Below are 19,153 nucleotides of genomic sequence, written 5' to 3'. Positions count from 1 at the left end.
TATGTATATGTTGAGATACACCAACTGTGAAGACTGGTCTTTGACAATTACCAATAGTGTCCAGTGTCTTTAACTTGCTCGAAGAAAATAGGTCTATCTGGGTTTTTTATGGACGCTCGCAATCCTAGCCTGATGGTAAAAAGACACAGGAGAGACTGCTACGCAAACGTTATTTTCCTCTCCCTTTTCTCTGGATGTATTGTATGCGGTAACCTATAGGTTAACATACGGAGCCCCTAAGGGGACACTAAAAAAAAATGTTTTTTTAAATTATCTCGTGCGCAAAAGATAATAAAATATAGTTTTTTTTTTAAATGTACCTTAAAGGGCTCCGTAGTAACCCTTCATCTAAGGTAAGAAAAAAATGTGGAATGGGAATAAGTTTAGGCCGGATAAGTTGGTGGCGAGGTGCGGAAAATTTTCCCAGGGCAGTTTTAGTATCCAAAGCACGTCCGGGATCTCAAAGGAGGAACAATGATCTTCAGACGCCCCTTGAATCCCGCCAAGGTGCCCGGGGAAGCAAGCGGACACGACACTATTTGTAGGCCTACACTATGGCATGGTTGCGCAACCCGAATGATGTTCTTTAAACTATAATTTACAAAAACAGTTTCATTCTTATTATTTATATCACTGCTGTTTTGGGGGTAAACACGCCCAATGTTCAAGTTTTTGAACCACTTATGCCGGTCCGAAGTTCACTATCATTCCTGTCAACAAATGTTCACTTATAATGTGCGGCACTGCTTCCCGCCGCATCATGGACAGGAATGCACTTATCCTTCCACTTTGCTATAAAGTAGTTCTTTTTGTACCCTGCATGCTTAGCCTAAAATTAGTTATCACTGTCTTACAGTTACGTTTATGTTATATTCAATACAAGATCATTACTTGATTTTTTTTTTTGGGGGGGGGGGGTAAATGCAATTAGACCAAGGCCCAATTTCACAGAGCTGCTTAGCACAAAAATTTGCTTAACATAAAATTTCTTCCTTGATAAAAACAGGATTACCAACCACATTTCCACCTGATTTTTGGATAATCAAACAACAGCTGAATACCAGTAACAAGCAATATGCAACATATGGAAATTTGGTTGGTAATCTTGTTTTTATCAAGGAAGAAATTTCATGAAAGAAAATTTGTGTGCTTAGCAGCTCTATGAAATTGGGCCCAGGTGTCGACTTTGGTTCTCACTGAAGCTAAACTCGCAAAACGCGCATTGATTTCAAAAGGTGGTCTGAGTGAACGGCCCGGGCGTGGCATGACGCCATTTTTGTTTTCATTATTTTCTGGTTTGGTGTTGGGTAGAAAAGATGTTCTTCTGAAGTATTCTGAAATTATATTGATTTTCATACCGTCGTGATACTTTTTTTCTGACAATTTATCGTATTTCGTATAGCCGGGTGTATCTTGCAGAAAACAGAGGTGAGTGCATTTTGTGTTTATCTTCAAATTACTGAATAAATTATGAGACCATCAGTCGATTTCACGAAACGCTAGGATCAATCCTATCTCGAGTTAGGACGAGTAACCCGTCCTAACTTAGGATGAGTTCAATGCAATTAGACCAGGGCCCAATTTCATAAAGCTGCTTAGCACAAAAATTGCTTAGCATGAAATTTCTTCCTTGATAAAAACAGGATAACCAAGCAAACTTCCATTTGCCTGGTATTCAGCTGTCGTTTGCTTATCCTGAAAATCACGTGGCAATTTGGTTGGTAATCTTGTTTTTATCAAGGCAAAATGTTCAGTGCATAGACAACCCGGAAATGAATCATACATTTTACTACTACAAACTAGCAGTATACTTTCGAACATGTTTTAGTTACATTTGCAACCAATGTTCTGTAATCATAGAAATAACCATCGCGACCAGTATTCGGTAGCCATTGCAATCAATGTTCTATAACATAGCCACCATTGGTCTCTAGAGTCTAACTAACCAAAGCAACAAAATGTTTTGTAACGATAGTAACTAATTCTCTCTTTAACTTTCTTTTCCGCAGGGAGTGGGGTGGGGAAATTACTGCCCCCTCAAAACAGAAACCAGCTTTAAATTCAGCATTGAAACCAACAGGTAAGTTATTCAACCGAAAACATGTCAAACCTTGTAATTATCAATCTTAAGTGTTGTAAAAGATTGGAGAAAGTATCATTCCAATCGAGATAATTTGGAATTTTTGGTCAAGAAGCTGAGGCTCGGTTTCATCCAAAACAAAGCCATCTCTAAGAATATTGAAAGGTGTTTGATCAACTCATAAACACAAACTCCATGGATAAGTTTTTTTAACAAAGTAGATTACTGACAAGAACCAAGAAAAAAGTGTTAATTCTCTTGGATGAGTTGATGAACTTCAAACCACATAGGCCTAAATACACGCAAACACTTGGTTGACAATCAGAAGCAGGGCCCAGGCACAGAATGTTCGGTAGTCATACATCTAGTCATCCCATTAGAAGTTAAAAAGCTCACCATTGGGTATCGTTCTTGTAAAAATTGAGGGTTTTTAAATATGGCAACTTGGGAATGTATCGCTTTGGGCAGCACAGTTTTGGTGATTCGACAGCATTGTTGTACCAAATGATAAGTGGTGTTGTTTATGTGTTTATTTTTTAATTATACATTTTGTTTTAAAGCCTACACATGGCATCACAAGGTTGTAGACTTGTGTCGTGTGTTCTATGACAAAGATCTGGGTGCGTGTGTATTATATACGCTTCAAACCGGGACCTATAATATTCAAAAAGGACAATGAGTAAAAGTCTTGAACAAACAATGTCAATTTTATTGTTATGTCATGGATTTATCTTTACAATGGTGATATAATGGGGATGATTGGTAAAGGCGTTCAAGAGATATGCTTATTTCAATTGGACGGCATAAAAACGTTTCTGTCCAACTAAATTTTAAGAAGGCTATTTTAAGATCCAACTAAACCAAACGGCCCTTTTTTCAGGGCCACTTAAAAAACAAAAGGGAAAAGAAAAACATTGTTACATGCTCTCCTTAAAGGCAGTGGACACTATTGGTAATAACTCAAAATAATTATTAGCATAAAACCTAACTTGGTAACGAATAATGGGGAGCTGTTGATAGTATAAACATTGTGAGAAACGGCTCCCTCTGAAGTAACGTAGTTATCGAGAAAGAAGTAATTTTCCACGAATTTGATTCCGAGACCTCTGAAAGCACAAAACTTCGTTTTTTTCGTGCGAAATAGAATAGGCTGGTGGCTAAATTGGCTGCTCATTTTCCGAAGTTAGCCAAGAAAACCTAAAGGTAAATCCACGACCTACTTAGAAGTTGACATTACCTGTTGTTCTTAAAATAATAGCTCCCATCCAATGGTTGCCTTTTTTTATGACTCACCCGGTGTAAAGTCCCCGGTTCGGTAAACGTCCCCGACGGAAAACGTGTACAAAACCAAAGGGAGCTGTTGCCAAAAAGTTCAAGAGGGACAATACGAGGTCCACGATTGCAGGGCCCCATTTCATAAAGCTTCTTAAAGCCATTGGACCCTTTCGGTAAACAGTATTGTCCAAGGCCCACACTTCGTGTATCACAACTTCTATATCAAATAACAAACCTGTGAAAATTTGGGCTTAATCGGTCATCGGAGTCGGGAGAAAATAACGGGAAAACCCACCCTTGTATCCGCGCGTTTCGCCGTGTCATGTCATGTGTTTGAAATAAATCCGTAATTCTCGTTAATGAGAATTGATATTGTTTTACTGTTTTCTCAAAAAGTAAAGCATTTCATGGAATAATGTTTCAAGAGAAGTATTTCACCACTACCTTCTGTAAACCCTGTAAGTTATTTGTAAATCTGTGAACTTTTTTTTTTTTCTGTACCGAAAGGGTCCACTCATGGCTTTAACGGTCGATTTTGTGCTTATCGGGCGCATCTAGCAATTTTTTCGTTTCATAGCCTTGATTAAGCAATGATGTTTGCTTATAGCGGCAGGCAAGCAAGCAAGCAAAAGGGGCCATTAAAGCACCCTGTTTAAGCGCAGGGCCCAATTAGAGCTGCCGTAACGGTCGATTTTGTGTTTATTGGGCGCACCTAGGAATCCTTGCTTAAGCAATGTTTTTTGCTTAAAGCGGTAAGCAAACAAAAAGGATCTTTAAAACCTCAAGTTTTTGCTTAAGCACTCTGTTTAAGGAACACGTTGCATTGGATCGGACGAGTTAGTTTATAAAAAGTGTTTGTAACCGTTTTTAATAAATTGCATATGGTTGGAAAGATGTTTTAAAAGTAGAATACAATGATCCACACAAGTTTGCCTCGAAATTGCGTGGTTTTCCTGTTACTGCGCGAACTAACACGGTCGGCCATTTATGGGAGTCAAAATTTTGACTCCCATAAATGGCCGACCGTGTTAGTCGACGAGGTAAAAGGAAAACCGTGCAATTTCGAGGCATGTTTGTGTGGATCATTGTATTCTACTTTTACAACATCTTTCTAGCCATATGCATTTTTTTTAAAAACGGTTACAAACGCTTTTCAAAGACCAACTCGACCGATCCAAGGCAACGTGTTCCTTTAATGCACAGAGCACATAGTGCAAAATCATTGCAAACGTTGTTATTGTGCCGGCGTAGCGGTGTGTACTGTATGTGTGGTTGCATGGTAGGTGTAGCGAAGCAAACGAGTGTCTAAAATGCTCTAGAAATGTTGTACAATGTATTATCTTCTTGTTTACTTCCAAGTTAGTGTGTAAACCTTGCGAGGAGCACTTTGAACCATTACAAATAATACATATAACACACAGAAGCTGATGACTTTTTTTATCGCCACTCCGCATTTGTTTCTCACGCCATTTTGTCAGCACCTTCTTCTTTTTTGCTCAAGCAAACGATCTCAAATTTCGCGCGCAGTTTGTTAACGTGCTTAAGCTAGCAACCGCCCGTGAAATAGGTTTACGCTTAAGCAATTTGTTTGCTACCTTAAGCAAACAAAATTTGCTAACCGTTAAGCAGCTCTATGCAATTGGGCCATGCACACACTGCAACATGTTTACACAGAATGCGCACATAATTTTGATTTACCTTTACACCTCTTTGTATTAAGTGCTGTATAGTTTGAATCCTAAGCAGTGGTGTCCTGCCGCTAGCAATACTAGAAAGGTGGTTTAGTGGTCAGACATCTGCTCTAGAAATGCAAAGGTCGTGGATTCGAATCCCCCTTGTGATTTACCTGTGGATTTTCCCCCGGAGAACTCGGGAAAGTGTTGAGTATTATTATGAATATCGATGTAAGGGAAAACCAAAAAATATTAGGTTTCCCCGTGAATGTATTAAAAATTATTGTTTGACTTCATGAGTAATAGAGTTTATTTATTTGCACATTAGAAGGTTACACTTCAACAACAAGCTGTACGTTTTTCTCTAATTATTCAATTCTTTATTTCAGCCCTTGTCTATGGGGCGCCGTTTGTCCATTAATTGTTTGACACTTTTAAGGCATGTTTTTACCATGGTTTACAGCAATTAGATGTAAACCATAGAAACTGTTGCCAAATCTTGTTATGGTTTACATACCAGTAAAGTATTTGTTGTGTATAAGTTTATGGTTTACAAACCATGAACATACAAGAAACATTTACAAATCATGGTTCATAAACCAAGAAAATTTACGCATCTTAAAAACATGGTTTATAAACCATAAAAAATGAAGCATCAAATTCATGGTTTACAAATCATGGTTTACAAACCATGAAAATTGAGACATCTAATAAACATGGTTTATAATCCATGAAAATTGAAGAATAAAAATCGTGGTTTACAAATCATGGTTTATAAACCATAACAAATGAACCATAAAATAATGGTTTGTGACAATGGTTAATAAACCATGAAAAGTGTGCACTCAGAAATCATGGTTTATAAACCATGAAAACGTGCACGCACAAATCATGGTTTACAAACCATAAAAGCGTGCACTCACAAATCATGGTTTACAAACCATAAAAAGTGTGCACTCAGAAATCGTGGTTTATAAACCATGAAAACGTGCACTCACAAATCATGGTTTACAAACCATAAAAAACTCCACTCACAAATCATGGTTTACAAACCATAAAAAGTGTGCACTCAGAAATCGTGGTTTAAAAACCATGAAAACGTGCACTCACAAATCATGGTTTACAAACCATAAAAAACTCCACTCACAAATCATGGTTTACAAACCATAAAAGTGTGCACTCACAAATCATGGTTTATACCATAAAAATTGTGCACTCAGAAATCATGGTTTACAAACCATAAAAGTGTGCACTCACAAATCATGGTTTACAAACCATAAAAACGTGCACTCACAAATCATGGTTTACAAACCATAAAAAAATGTGCACTCACAAATCATGGTTTATAAACCATAAAAACGGGCACTCAGAAATCATGGTTTACATACCATAAAAAATATGCACTCAGAAATCATGGTTTACAAACCATACAAACCTATATGATCGTCTCAATTAAACCTCCTTCCCAATTCTGATCGGTTCCCATTTCCCCCATGCCACGTGCGAGCCAGCAATGATGCAATGCACCATGTGTGTCAAGCTGTGATCAATGCACCTGTTGTGTAATGCTGTTGCAATAATGGCTCTATGAATGCTTGCTATGGCTGGCAGCATAACACACGAGGTACATTGATCACAGCGTGATGGTGCATTGCATCATTGCTGGCTCGCACGTGGCATGGGGGAAATGGGAACCGATCAGAATTGGGAAGGAGGTTTAATTGTGACGATCATATAGGTTTTTATGGTTTATAAACCATGATTTCGGAGTGCACATTTTTATGGTTTGTAAACCATGATTTCTGAGTGCACATTTTTTATGGTTTGTAAACCATGATTTCTGAGTGCACGTTTTCTTGGTTTATAAACCATGATTTCTGAGTGCACATTTTTTATGGTTTGTAAACCATGATTTGTGAGTGCACATTTTTGTTTGTAAACCATGATTTGTGAGTGCACGTTTTTATGGTTTATAAACCATGATTTGTGAGTGCACGTTTTTACGGTTTATAAACCATGATTTCTGACTGCACATTTTTTATGGTTTGTAAACCATGATTTCTGAGTGCACATTTTTATGGTTTATAAAACATGATTTCGGAGTGCACACTTTTATGGTTTGTAAACCATGATTTCTGAGTGCACATTTTTTATGGTTTGTAAACCATGATTTCTGAGTGCACGTTTTCATGGTTTATAAACCATGATTTCTGAGTGCACATTTGTTATGGTTTGTAAACCATGATTTGTGAGTGCACGTTTTTATGGTTTATAAACCATGATTTCTGGCACATTTTTTATGGTTTGTAAACCATGATTTCTGAGTGCACATTTTTATGGTTTGTAAACCATGATTTGTAAGTGCACTTTTTGTTATGGTTTACAAACAACGTTTTTGAGATGTGTAAATTTTCATGGTTTATAAACCATGTTTATTAAGAAGTCTCGATTTTCATGGTTTATAAACCATGTTTTTTTAAGAAGTCTCGATTTTCATGGTTTATAAACCATTGTCACAAACCATTATTTTATGGTTCATTTGTTATGGTTTATAAACCATGATTTGTAAACCACGATTTTTATTATGCAATTTTCATGGTTTATAAACCATGTTTTTTAGATGTCTCAATTTTCATGGTTTGTAAACCATGATTTGTAAACCATGAATTTGATGCTTCATTTTTTATGGTTTATAAACCATGTTTTTAAGATGCGTAAATTTTCTTGGTTTATGAACCATGATTTGTAAATGTTTTTTGTATGTTCATGGTTTGTAAACCATAAACTTATACACAACAAATACTTTACTGGTATGTAAACCATAACAGGATTTGGCAACAGTTTCTATGGTTTACATCTAATTGCTGTAAACCATGGTAAAAACATGCCTTAAAAGTGTCAAACAATTAATGGACAAACGGCGCCCCATACTTGTCTAGCCTGCACGTTGGACTCTAACATGGATCTCTTTGTGGTTAAAGTATCGTAACTTCATTCTACTTTGCGGTCATTGGGTTCTGTTAGTATAAAGAGACTTCATCACTCTGGAACAGATCCATCATGGCGGCATTTAACACAACAACAGATTCGACAACCACAACTGTTGTCGGAGAGTCTAGTGATCTAACAACAATGGAGAAAATAGGCATTGTCGTAGGCATTGTCGTCGCTTGTGCTGCCGTGTGTACTCTGGTTTATACATTATGTAAGTCGTTTTTTTTCTATATGCAGACCCCATCTTTTCTGCAAAAATTGAGGCACAAAGTCTAAACATACGACTCCCAAATAACATAAAGTAACTTTTGCATGTCACTTATCAATTAAAGACAGTCGCATTTTGATGACTTGTTTACAATACAACAAATCTTTTCATGCTTGCATTAAGACGGCCGCGACCACCCAAACTTATTTGACACACCAAAGCTAAGAGGCCGACTATAATCTATCTTGATCGACATATACCTTTTACGGAACTCCATTAATGTCACACCAATTTATATTTTAAAAATGTATTAATTTATCTTGGAATGACGCTATATACAAGCAAATATACCCACTTTTTCAGAATAGCTTGTTGAAAATGCCAACATATTGAAAGATGTCTGCTTTCAAAAATAAATTTATCTAATTACTCTACATCATCTCGAAAGTAGTTGCACAGATTATGGTTAACTTGGAAAATTGACATCCCATTTTCAAAGGATTTCAATGCCCTACATCGTGTTTGGAGGGTTTGCCGTAAACGCTGAATAACAACAATTTATTGGCCCTATCTAGAACTCACAAGTACTCATGTTTTTGTTGAACTGTGATTCAAGCCCACTACCTCCATAAGCATTGAGTCAAACAGTTTTACGAAAAACAATAACACAAGAAACCCAAACTGTGATTGCGCAATCTAGTTTCTAACGATTTGGACTTATTCACCTGTTTTTATTCTCTTAAAGGCAGTGGACACTATTGGTAATTACTCAAAATATTTATTAGCATAAAACCTTTCTTGGTGACGAGTAATGGGGAGACGTTGATGGTATAAAACATTGTGAGAAACGACGCCCTCTGAAGTGCCATAGTTTTCGAGAAAGAAGTAATTTTCCACGAATTTGATTTCGAGACCTCAGGTTTAGAACTTGAGGTCTCGAAATCAACCATCTAAAAGCACACAACTTCGTTTGACAAGGGTGTTTTTTCTTTCATTATTATCTCTCAAGTTCGATGACCGATTGAGCTCAAATTTTCACAGGTTTATTATTTTATGCATATGTTGAGATACACCAACTGTGAAGACTAGTCTTTGACAATTACCAATAGTGTCCACTGTCTTTAAATGACTTGTTTATCGTTATGTATTAAAGTCACTGGACGCCTTCGGTAATTGTCAAAGACCAGTCTTCTCACTTGGTGTATCTCAACATATGCACAGAATAACAAACCTGTGAAAATTTGAGCTCAATTTATCGTCGAAGTTGCGAGATATGAATGAAAAAAACCACCTTGTCGCACGAAGCTGTGTGCTTTCAGATGTCTTGAACTCGAGGCCTCATAATTAAATTCTGAGGTCCCGAAATCAAATTCAAATATTATTTTTGTGAGAAATAACTTCTTTCTCGAAAACGACGTTTACTTCAGAGGGGGCCGTTTCTTACAATGTTTTATAATATTATATCAACATCTCCCCTATGATCGCTTACAAGTAAGTTTTTATGCTAACAATTATTTTGAGCAATTACCAACAGTATCCAGTGCCTTTAACGTTCTTGTTGCCAATAAATAATTTTTTTGCATGACATGTTTAAGAATTTATTTATACATACAATTTTTGTTGTTTTTTGTGTTTTGTGTAAGAATACAAAATATTAGTCGTCTTGAATAAAGCTTGAAATTATTTGAATGGAATTGGAAACGAAGTTTGTTATAAACAGCTTGTATTTTTTGTCTGCGTTACCTAAAGGTCGGAGTTGCCGGAAGCGTATGAGGAGAAAGAAGAAAGGTAATTATTAAAGTACTGACATCTTTTCAGACGTTCCATTCTAGAATACTGTGTCTTCATGATTGAATGCATGTCATACTGTTGTCAAAGACCAGTATCCAGTTTGGTGCATTCATCAAACCTGTGGAAATGTTGGCACAATTGGTCGTCGAAGATGCAAATAATATTGGAAAGGAAATAGACCCTGTTGCATAGAATTGTGTGCTTTAAGATGCACGATGCCTTCATGCCTGAAACTATATGACAATGTCTTGTAAAATCAACAGCTCGTCAGTTTGTATTATGGTCTCTTGTTTGAGAGTAAGGTACAACTTCAGCTAATACTTCGTGATTATGATAACCATACGTTATTTATTTTTGTCTCAAACTTTACCGTTTCTGTCCAACTAGGATTTACCAAAGTTGAAGTATGAATTTTATAAATCAAGACCCGAACCATTGAGTCTTCATCCATGTGAGTCCATAACTAAACGAGTTAACAAATAACTTCAAATTTTATTTATCTTTTAAATGATAGAGCGGGTTGAAAGAAGCCGACGGGTAGACAGTCATGAGATGTCATCACTAACCGCATAAGGTAAACACAAAACATCATGAACCGGTGTTATTATGGCGAAGTAGAGATAATAGGCATTTTCAGACTATAATGAAGAAACGGGTCTTCAGTCTGAATCTTATATAAAATCAAGACCCGAACCATTGAGTTTTCATCCATTCAAGTTCATAACTAAACGAATGAACAAGTAACTTCAAATTATGTTTTCCTTTTTAATGATAGAGCGGCGTGAAAGACGCCAACGGGTAGACAGTCATGAGATGTCATCACTAACCGCAGAAGGTAAATACAAAACATTATATGACCCGTTTTTAAGGAGAGATAAAGGCATTTTTAGACGGGTTTTTATTTGACTAAATGAACTTAAGGAAACTGGACTCCTCTGCTCTGTGTGACAAAACGCCTGAACTTGTATCTTGTTTTGAGATTTTACCAAACACGTTTTTTTTTCACCAGGCCCCAATTTCATGTGCCAGTTTACCGCAGAAATCTGCTCAAACGGATCACTGTTAATAAAGTCCATTTTGTGCTAGCTGTGTCAAGTGAAGATTGGTTAAAAGCGAACGTGAAGTAGACCTAAACTCGCGTATAGGCTACAAAGAAAACATGTATCGGTAAATAATTGATATACTTACCAATTAATCAGGGGGAGAAATCATCTGAACCCTGTTTGTAAAAAATACCAGAGTCGTGACTGGTAAACAGATCTTGCACAACCGTTACATTTGAGATTTTGCGTCACGTGGGGTGTTTAAACGGTTGATAACGACCAGCTGGGGTTGTTTATAACCGGTTGTTTTCGGATAGCATTGTGCGGGTTAGTGCACAACCTCGTTCCTCGGGGTGATTTATCTCGCCGCGCCGTTAGCCCATGGATACGAGGATGCATTACTACGCGCACGAATGCATATCCGAAAAATGCACCACGAGTACCGAGCTCAAGGACTTTGAAAAACAGATAATTTTTTACAGAGTTTTCTAATTTATTACGTCTTTTAACCAAAATGGCATTTATGAATGGGAATAAAAGAGTAGTGACTTGTTTTAAACGGCCGTTTAACACCTTGCGGGGTCAGGGCCATGCGATAAAGGCCCTCGTCTTTGGCTCGGGCCTTTATCGCACGTACGGCCACGACCCTGCCGGTTTTAACGGCCGTTTAAGACTTCGTCACACCCTTTTATTCCCTTATTTTTCTTTTGAAAGTGTACTCGGAGGTGCCTGGAAGAAGACACCAGGAAGAGGGCCAAGAAATGTCATCACGAACGATAGGAGGTAAGTGCACATAATTTCGCACAGGCAGTTAATTTTAAAGATACTTTTGTTTAAAGGCAGTGGACACGATTGGTAATTACTCAAAATAATTATTAGCATAAAACCTTACTTGGTAACGAGTAATGGGGAGAGGTTGATAGTATAAAACATAGTGAGAAACGGCTCCCTCTGAAGTAACATAGTTTTCGAGAAAGTAATTTTCCACGAATTTGATTTCGAGACCTCAGAATTAGCATTTGAGGTCTCGAAATCAAGCATCTGAAAGCACACATTTTCATGTGACCATGGTGCGACAAGGGTGTTTTTCCTTTCAATAATATCTCGCAACTTCGACGACCGATTGAGCTCAAATTTTCACAGGTTTGTTATTTTATGCATACGTTAAGATAACTGTGAAGACTAGTCTTTGACAGTTACTAATAGTGTCCAGTGTCTTTAAAGGGAAATGCCGCGCAGTCAAATATTCAAATTTATTGAAAGTTTATAAATCTTCTGGAGCACTCTAATCAGGGATGATATTTGGTCCTTGGTAAAAGGTTAGAGTTCAAGGGCTGATCTACATGTACACGTGGCGTGGGCTCCTATTGAAAATTGAGGCTGTTAAAAAAAAGGGGTATCTCGAGCAAACGGTGTCATATATATTAGTATTACAGTTATTTGTTTTATCAAAGAATTATACATCAGACACATTTGCATACCTATTTCTTGCGTACAGTATGGACAAATAATAATGTTGGTGAAATACCCAACCACTGTATCTTCCTGTTTCTACAAGTAGTTTATGAGTTAAACATCTAGATATAGCCAGATAATGTCTGTATTGGGATTATTCAAATAAAAAAACATAAATAAAAGAAACATAGATAATGGTTCTACTTCAATGTTCGGTAGATTCTTAGTTAATTTTATTTTACTCCACGTTCTAATAACATACCTAAGCCAGCTAATAATTATAGTAGTCATAGAATTGGAAATGGATGTTTAAGACACTGGACACCTTTGGTAACTGTCAAAGACCAGTATATATTCTCACTAAGTGTATCTCAACATATGCATAAAAAAGCAAACCCGTGAAAATTTGAATTCAATTGGTCGTTGAAGTTGCGAGAGACCAATGAAAGAAAAAAGTTGTGTGCTTTCAGATGCTTAAATTCGAGCCCTCAGCTGAGCTCTCGAATTCAATTCAAATAATTATTTTAGTGAGAAATAACGTCTTTCTCAAAAACTATACGTCACTTCAGAGGAAGCCGTTTCTCACAATGTTTTATACCATCCAACAGCTCTACATTGCTCGTTACCAAGTAAGTTTTATGCTATCAATAATTTTTAATAATTACCAAAAGGGTCCAGTGCCTTTAAACTACATTCAACTCCAATACATTTTCAACATTCCTGCGATGTCATGATGGACTTCGTTCTGAATAAGGGTGTGGTTAAAATGTGCCTTTATACTCGTTGTACAAATCTGTGCTTTTGAGAAGAAGATCAAAATTGAACTCGGGAAGAAGTTTAATCCCGTACATGTTTGATTTTAGAAGATTCTACGCAAAACGAACAGGCTTACAAGGTCCTAAATGTTTGTCTCCTTTAATTTTGCACCAATAGTTTTGTTGAGAAAAATGATTACCCTTAAAAGATGAACAACTATCCTTATACAATATTGTGAAGTTTCAGTATAGTTTATGATGGATAAAACATGTCCAGCAGAATTCAGATGAGGGATCGTGCATTACGTTGTTAAAACATGCTTAATTGTCTATAAATTATCATACTGTTTGAAATCAGATGATGGAAGTGTGCAGGTAGCCCATCCAACGAGAGATCCAGCACAGGTCGCTGCAGAGAGTTGTAGAGAGGCAATACGAGCTCATTAAAAGGACAGCTATGTGCAACTAACACCATTGGAGGGTCGTGACACAACACATATCAAAGATATCTTTACAGAATTAACATTGGAAAAGTCTTGGAAGAAACTGGAATCGTATAAGGATATTTTCCTTCAGACAACAAGATATGGCTATCCAATAAAACGGGTTATTTTGAATGGGGAACCTGGTAGAGGGAAGTCTACCCTCATAGATAAGATGGCACATGACTGGGCATGTGGTGAAGCACTGCAGCAGTTTGAGCTTGTATTTGTTTTAAGAATGAGTGCAGTTGAACAAAGCACAAAGCTAATTGACTCAATTTTTGAACAACTTTTAGACGAAGACACTGGTGTAGATAAGAACTCGTTGAGTTCTTTTATCAGTGACAATCAAGACAAAGTACTGCTCTTGTTGGATGGCTTTGATGAGTTAAAGACCCGTGCCCTTGATAGACACTTTTTTGGTTCAATTCTAAAGATCCTGAACCGTAAGCTAGACAGAGAGTGTTATGTAGTTGTTACAACTCGCCCCTCTCACTATCATAAACTAGTCACAGGGTCATTAATTGAAGAACCTTTCACAAAGGTCAGGGTTGAAGGTTTTGATGAGGAAGCTATCAAGAAGTATGTAAAGAGATTTAACTCGGGAGAACATGACAAATCTGAAAGGCTTATTCGGAGGATCAAATCCTCAAGTGTTTTATCTCATTTGGCAAAGAGTCCAATGCTACTTCTGTTGATGTGTATTTTGTGGAGAGAGGATTCTAAACTCCCAGAAACAATGTCCCGTATCTACAGTGAGGCATTGGAGTACATATTTGTCAGAAAAATTGACAGAAAAATTGATATGCCACCAGATGAAATATCGAAAGTAACAAATGAACTCGGAAAGGTTGCCTTGCATGGTCTTCTTGCTCCAGAACAGCAGCTTGCTTTTTCTGAAGAAAGGTTTGAACCGGGAGTACTTGAATCTGCCAAAAAAGCAGGTATTCTTACACAAAAAAATGTATTGAAGGGAACGAAAAGTCACAACAGCATTCGGTTCCTGCACAAGACGTTTCAAGAGTTTTGTGCTGGTAAATACTTACAAAGATTATCAGAAACAGACACGGTGGAATTTAAGAAAAACCTGAAACAATTGATCAAATCTGGAGGTTATGAGTATGTTTTTCGGTTTTGTGCAGGTGGCAATATGGCATGCACAAGTATAATTTTACAGACACTGGTTGCATCCAACCAGTTCAAAAAAGAACAACTAAGACGACAGGGACGTGAACCCCTAGTGCAGTTAGGCCTTAACTGCTACTTTGAAGGTCAGTCAAAAGTTTTACCTCCAGTGGAATTCATAGAGTCTGTTCTAACGGATAATATAAACATTGGTGAATGGGACAGGGACAGTCTTAATTCATTCACAAACTTTCTTCAAAATGTTCATACCCACACTGACAAACAAACTGATTATCTTGACAAGGTACAGTCGGTACAGATAAGTAAATGTGACTTGGGTTGGTGTATGTCAGATTTGGTAGACTCTTTGAGCTTAATGGCGAATCTTTCATCAGTGACATTGTCAATATGCAAATTGAATGAGATTAGTGAAGCATACGCTACATTATCAGGAGGAGCCTTATATCAACTTGGTTCTGCTGCAGCATGGGCCCATCACTTCAAGAAAATGGAGAACCTTCAGAAGCTACACTTGGTACGCTGCTCGTTGACAGGTGAAGATAAGACACATATTGCTCTTGCACTTTGTGACCCAGTGCCCCACTTGGTTGAGTTGGATATGGAAAATGCTGCTCTTGGTGGTTCTGCTGCATCATGGGCCCATCACTTCAATAAAATGGAGAACCTTCAGAAGCTACACTTGGTACTGTGCTCGTTGACAGGTGAAGATATGACATATATTGCTCCTGCACTGTGTGGTCTGCCAAACTTGGTTGAATTGAATCTTGATGGAAATGAAGCCTTGGGTGGTTCTGTTGCATCATGGGTACATCACTTCAAGAGGATGATGAACCTTCAGAAGCTTGTCTTGAGTGCCTGCTCATTAACAGGTGAAGATATGACACATATTGCTCCTGCACTGTGTAATCTGCCCAACTTGGTTGAACTGAATCTTGATGGAAATGAAGCATTGGGTGGTTCTGCTGCATCATGGGCAGATCACTTCAAGAAGATGATGAACCTTCAGAAGCTTGTCTTGAGTGCCTGCTCATTGACAGGTGAAGATATGACACATATTGCTCCTGCACTGTGTGGTCTGCCCAACTTGGTTGAACTGAATCTTGGGGGAAATGAAGCCTTGGGTGGTTCTGCAGCATCATGGGCAGATCACTTCAAGAAGATGATGAACCTTCATAATCTAAACTTGAGTTATTGTAAATTAACAGGTGAAGATATTATGACACGTTTTGCTCCCGCACTGTGTGATCTGCCAAACTTTGTTGAGTTGAATCTTGAAGGAAGTGTAGCATTGCGTGGTTCTGCTGAATCGTGGGTCCATCACATCAAGAAGATGAAGAAACTCCAGAAACTATACTTGAGTTACTGCTTATTGACAGGTGAAGATATGAAACATATTGCTCATGTACTGTGTGATCTGCCCAACTTGGTTGAATTGAGTATTGAGGGAAATAAATCCTTGCGTGGTTCAGCAGCATCATGGGCCGATCACTTCAAGAGAATGAAGAACCTTCAGGTGCTTGTCTTGCGTGACTGTTCATTTACAGGTGAAGATATGACACATATTATTCCTGCACTGTGTGATCTGCCAAACTTGGTTGACTTGAAACTTGAGGGAAATGAAGTCTTCGGTGTTTCTGCTGAATTATGGGCCAATCACTTAAAGAAGAATATGATCCTTCAGCACGTTTTGTTATTGTGTGTTTAACTGCCTTAACATCGAACTGCGCATCTCCGTCAGGACTCGCTAAATTTCAGCAGTGCCATGAGTATAGCACTTCCTGCCTGTAGTGTAAGAATACACGGAGCCCTACTATCATCAAAGGAAACCGAAGGAATTCTCTTAATAGCCTTTGAGAACCCTTATCAAGTAGGAGAGGGAGGGGCAACTATTCTCAAGAATTCTGGCAGTCCATGAATGAATTAGACGAATGCATCGCAAAAACTTGCAGAGAAACCAAAAGAGCTCCCAAAGTTCAATTTGGAAAAAGTATTCCAGAGTGTAAATATTACACAAACTTGAATTTGAGAAACGCCAGATTTTACCCATTGTGTATTTAATGAATATGCATGGAACCAGATAATGCAGTGTGACTGACCAGATCCGATCTCGAGTGTTTTGGAATTAAAGTTTTCTTTTGGGTAAAACTAGAAGATTAATATGGATCATAAGTGCTTATAAAGTGTGTCAATTTCTCTGTTTTTAAGCATACGGAGGCTTGATTTTCCACCCCTCAAAACGCCAAAAGCTCAGGAGCTTCTTGGGTCTTCACCCTGGACCCCCGCCGGTGCCAGATGCAATACTGTCCGCTCCGGACACTTTTGCATATGCAATCGTGTCCGGGGCTATGCAAAAACTGTCCGGTGGACATGTACATGACTGTACATGTAGGTGCGCGCGTAAGCGAGCGTGCATGCACTGAACCTACGTATAATATGCAGCATGAATATTCACGTATTTTATGATTGCAGCGAATACCCAACGGCCGAACATTTCGCATGTCATTCATGAAATGCACTTACTTGTAAAAAAAAATGGCAAACGTGTTCCGTCGACCAAAGGCGTTTAATTTACTGCAAGGACGGTTTTGCACGGGGGCGGACACAACTGCATATGCAAATGTGTCCAGGCGGACACAATTGCATTATGCAGCAGCGTCCGGGTGGACACGATTGCATTATGCAGCAGCGTCCGGGTGGACACGATTGCATATGCAAAACCGTCCGGCGGACATATGCAATAATGTCCTCCGGATAGTATTGCATAGAGGACATAATTGCATGCGACACCGGCGCTTCAGACTACCCCTGGACCCCACTAGACCCAGTTACTGGGGCGCTATACTTCCACCCCCCCCCCCCCCCCCCCCATCACCGAAATTTGTCATTTTCGGGTACCGAAGATGACACATTTTGAAAAAAAGGAGCACAGCGCCACAATAACTGGGTTTAGGACCCCCTACCATTTGTGTAACAGAAATTAATGTTTCCGGTAAGTTAAAGACTCTGGACTTTGGTAATTGTCAAAGACCAGTCTACTCACTTGGTGTATTTCAACATATGCAGAAAAAATACCAAACCTGTAAATATTTGAACTAAATTGGTCTTTAAAGTTGCGAGATAATAATGGAAGACCCTTGTCACACGAAGTTGTGTGCTTTCAGATGCATGATTTCGGGACATCAAAGTCAAATTATGAGGTCTCGAATTCAAATTCGTGGAAAATAACTTCTTTCTCGAAAACTACGTTACTTCAGAGGAAGCTGTTTCTCACAATGTTTATACTACCAACAGCTCTTCATTGCTTGTTACTAAGTAAGTTTTTATGCTAACAATTATTTTGACCAATGGTGTTCACTACCTCAGAAGATTCACATGGATGTGGATCTGAAGTGCTAAAAATGTGTGCCTTTTTTAACAGAGGCTTGATTTTTCACACCTCAAATCACAGCGCTCAAGCTGCAGGTGGCTTCGCCCCTAGACCTCCACCGGTCACCCCTTAGACTTGATTCAAGTCCCGTTCTTTGCAAGAGGTCCCTCAGCATCAGTGGAACAGGTTTGGGAATGCAGAGCACCACAAAATAACAGTAGTTTTCTGGCGATGGCATCGCGTGGGGTTGGCACTTGGGTCAAGTCTAGTTACCCCTGGAAGTATGACTTGCTTGCAAAACTCGCCAGACTATACAATTCTGGGCATTCAGTGCACGCCATGCGGGCATACTGATGACCATGTACACATAGAGCAAGATGAGTTCGAGTGAGGCACTATAGTCGACCATTGGTTGATTTTTGCCTGGTTCCCAGGATGTGATGAATGCATAAGTAACCATGGCACACTGGCCACTGGTTTACAATGGTCGCCACCCAAACTTGCTATAGGCCCTTTTCGAAACCACGGCATCGGCGAGAATATTGAGCGTGCTATTTGTACGCGCTCAGGGCTTCAGACGAGACGACGGAGCTTGAAGTAGAATCCAAGCCGAAGCCGTGGTTTCGAAAAGGGCCAAAGACGCCGATAGGAGCACAATCACGCCACCAAGCGGTACCATTTGCATGGTGTGAAAAAAATAAAAATAAGAACTGACTAAACTTGCGGGTACAATCATTGTGTAAGAGTCTCTTTAGGAGAACTAAACTTTACCTGTAGTGTTGGCTACGAAACGAACCGGACGCGTGGTATCGACATTTCGAACAGTATTCTCTGCCATTCTTGTACCACCTTCAAATTCACTATTACGTTAGTTCTTATACTAA

At 38.5% G+C, this 19,153-nt stretch overlaps 1 pseudogene; it reads left to right on the top strand.

Annotated features, from left to right (window-relative positions):
• The first annotated feature begins 8,017 nt into the window (after positions 1 to 8,017).
• LOC139954422 (NLR family CARD domain-containing protein 4-like) lies at positions 8,018 to 17,677 on the top strand (annotated as a pseudogene).
• Positions 17,678 to 19,153: the final 1,476 nt, after the last annotated feature.

Source organism: Asterias amurensis, chromosome 2 (assembly GCF_032118995.1).
Source record: "Asterias amurensis chromosome 2, ASM3211899v1".
Classification (NCBI taxonomy): domain Eukaryota; kingdom Metazoa; phylum Echinodermata; class Asteroidea; order Forcipulatida; family Asteriidae; genus Asterias; species Asterias amurensis.
The sequence above is the reverse complement of the archived record's forward strand: the minus strand, read 5'-3'. Positions and strand labels throughout refer to the sequence as shown.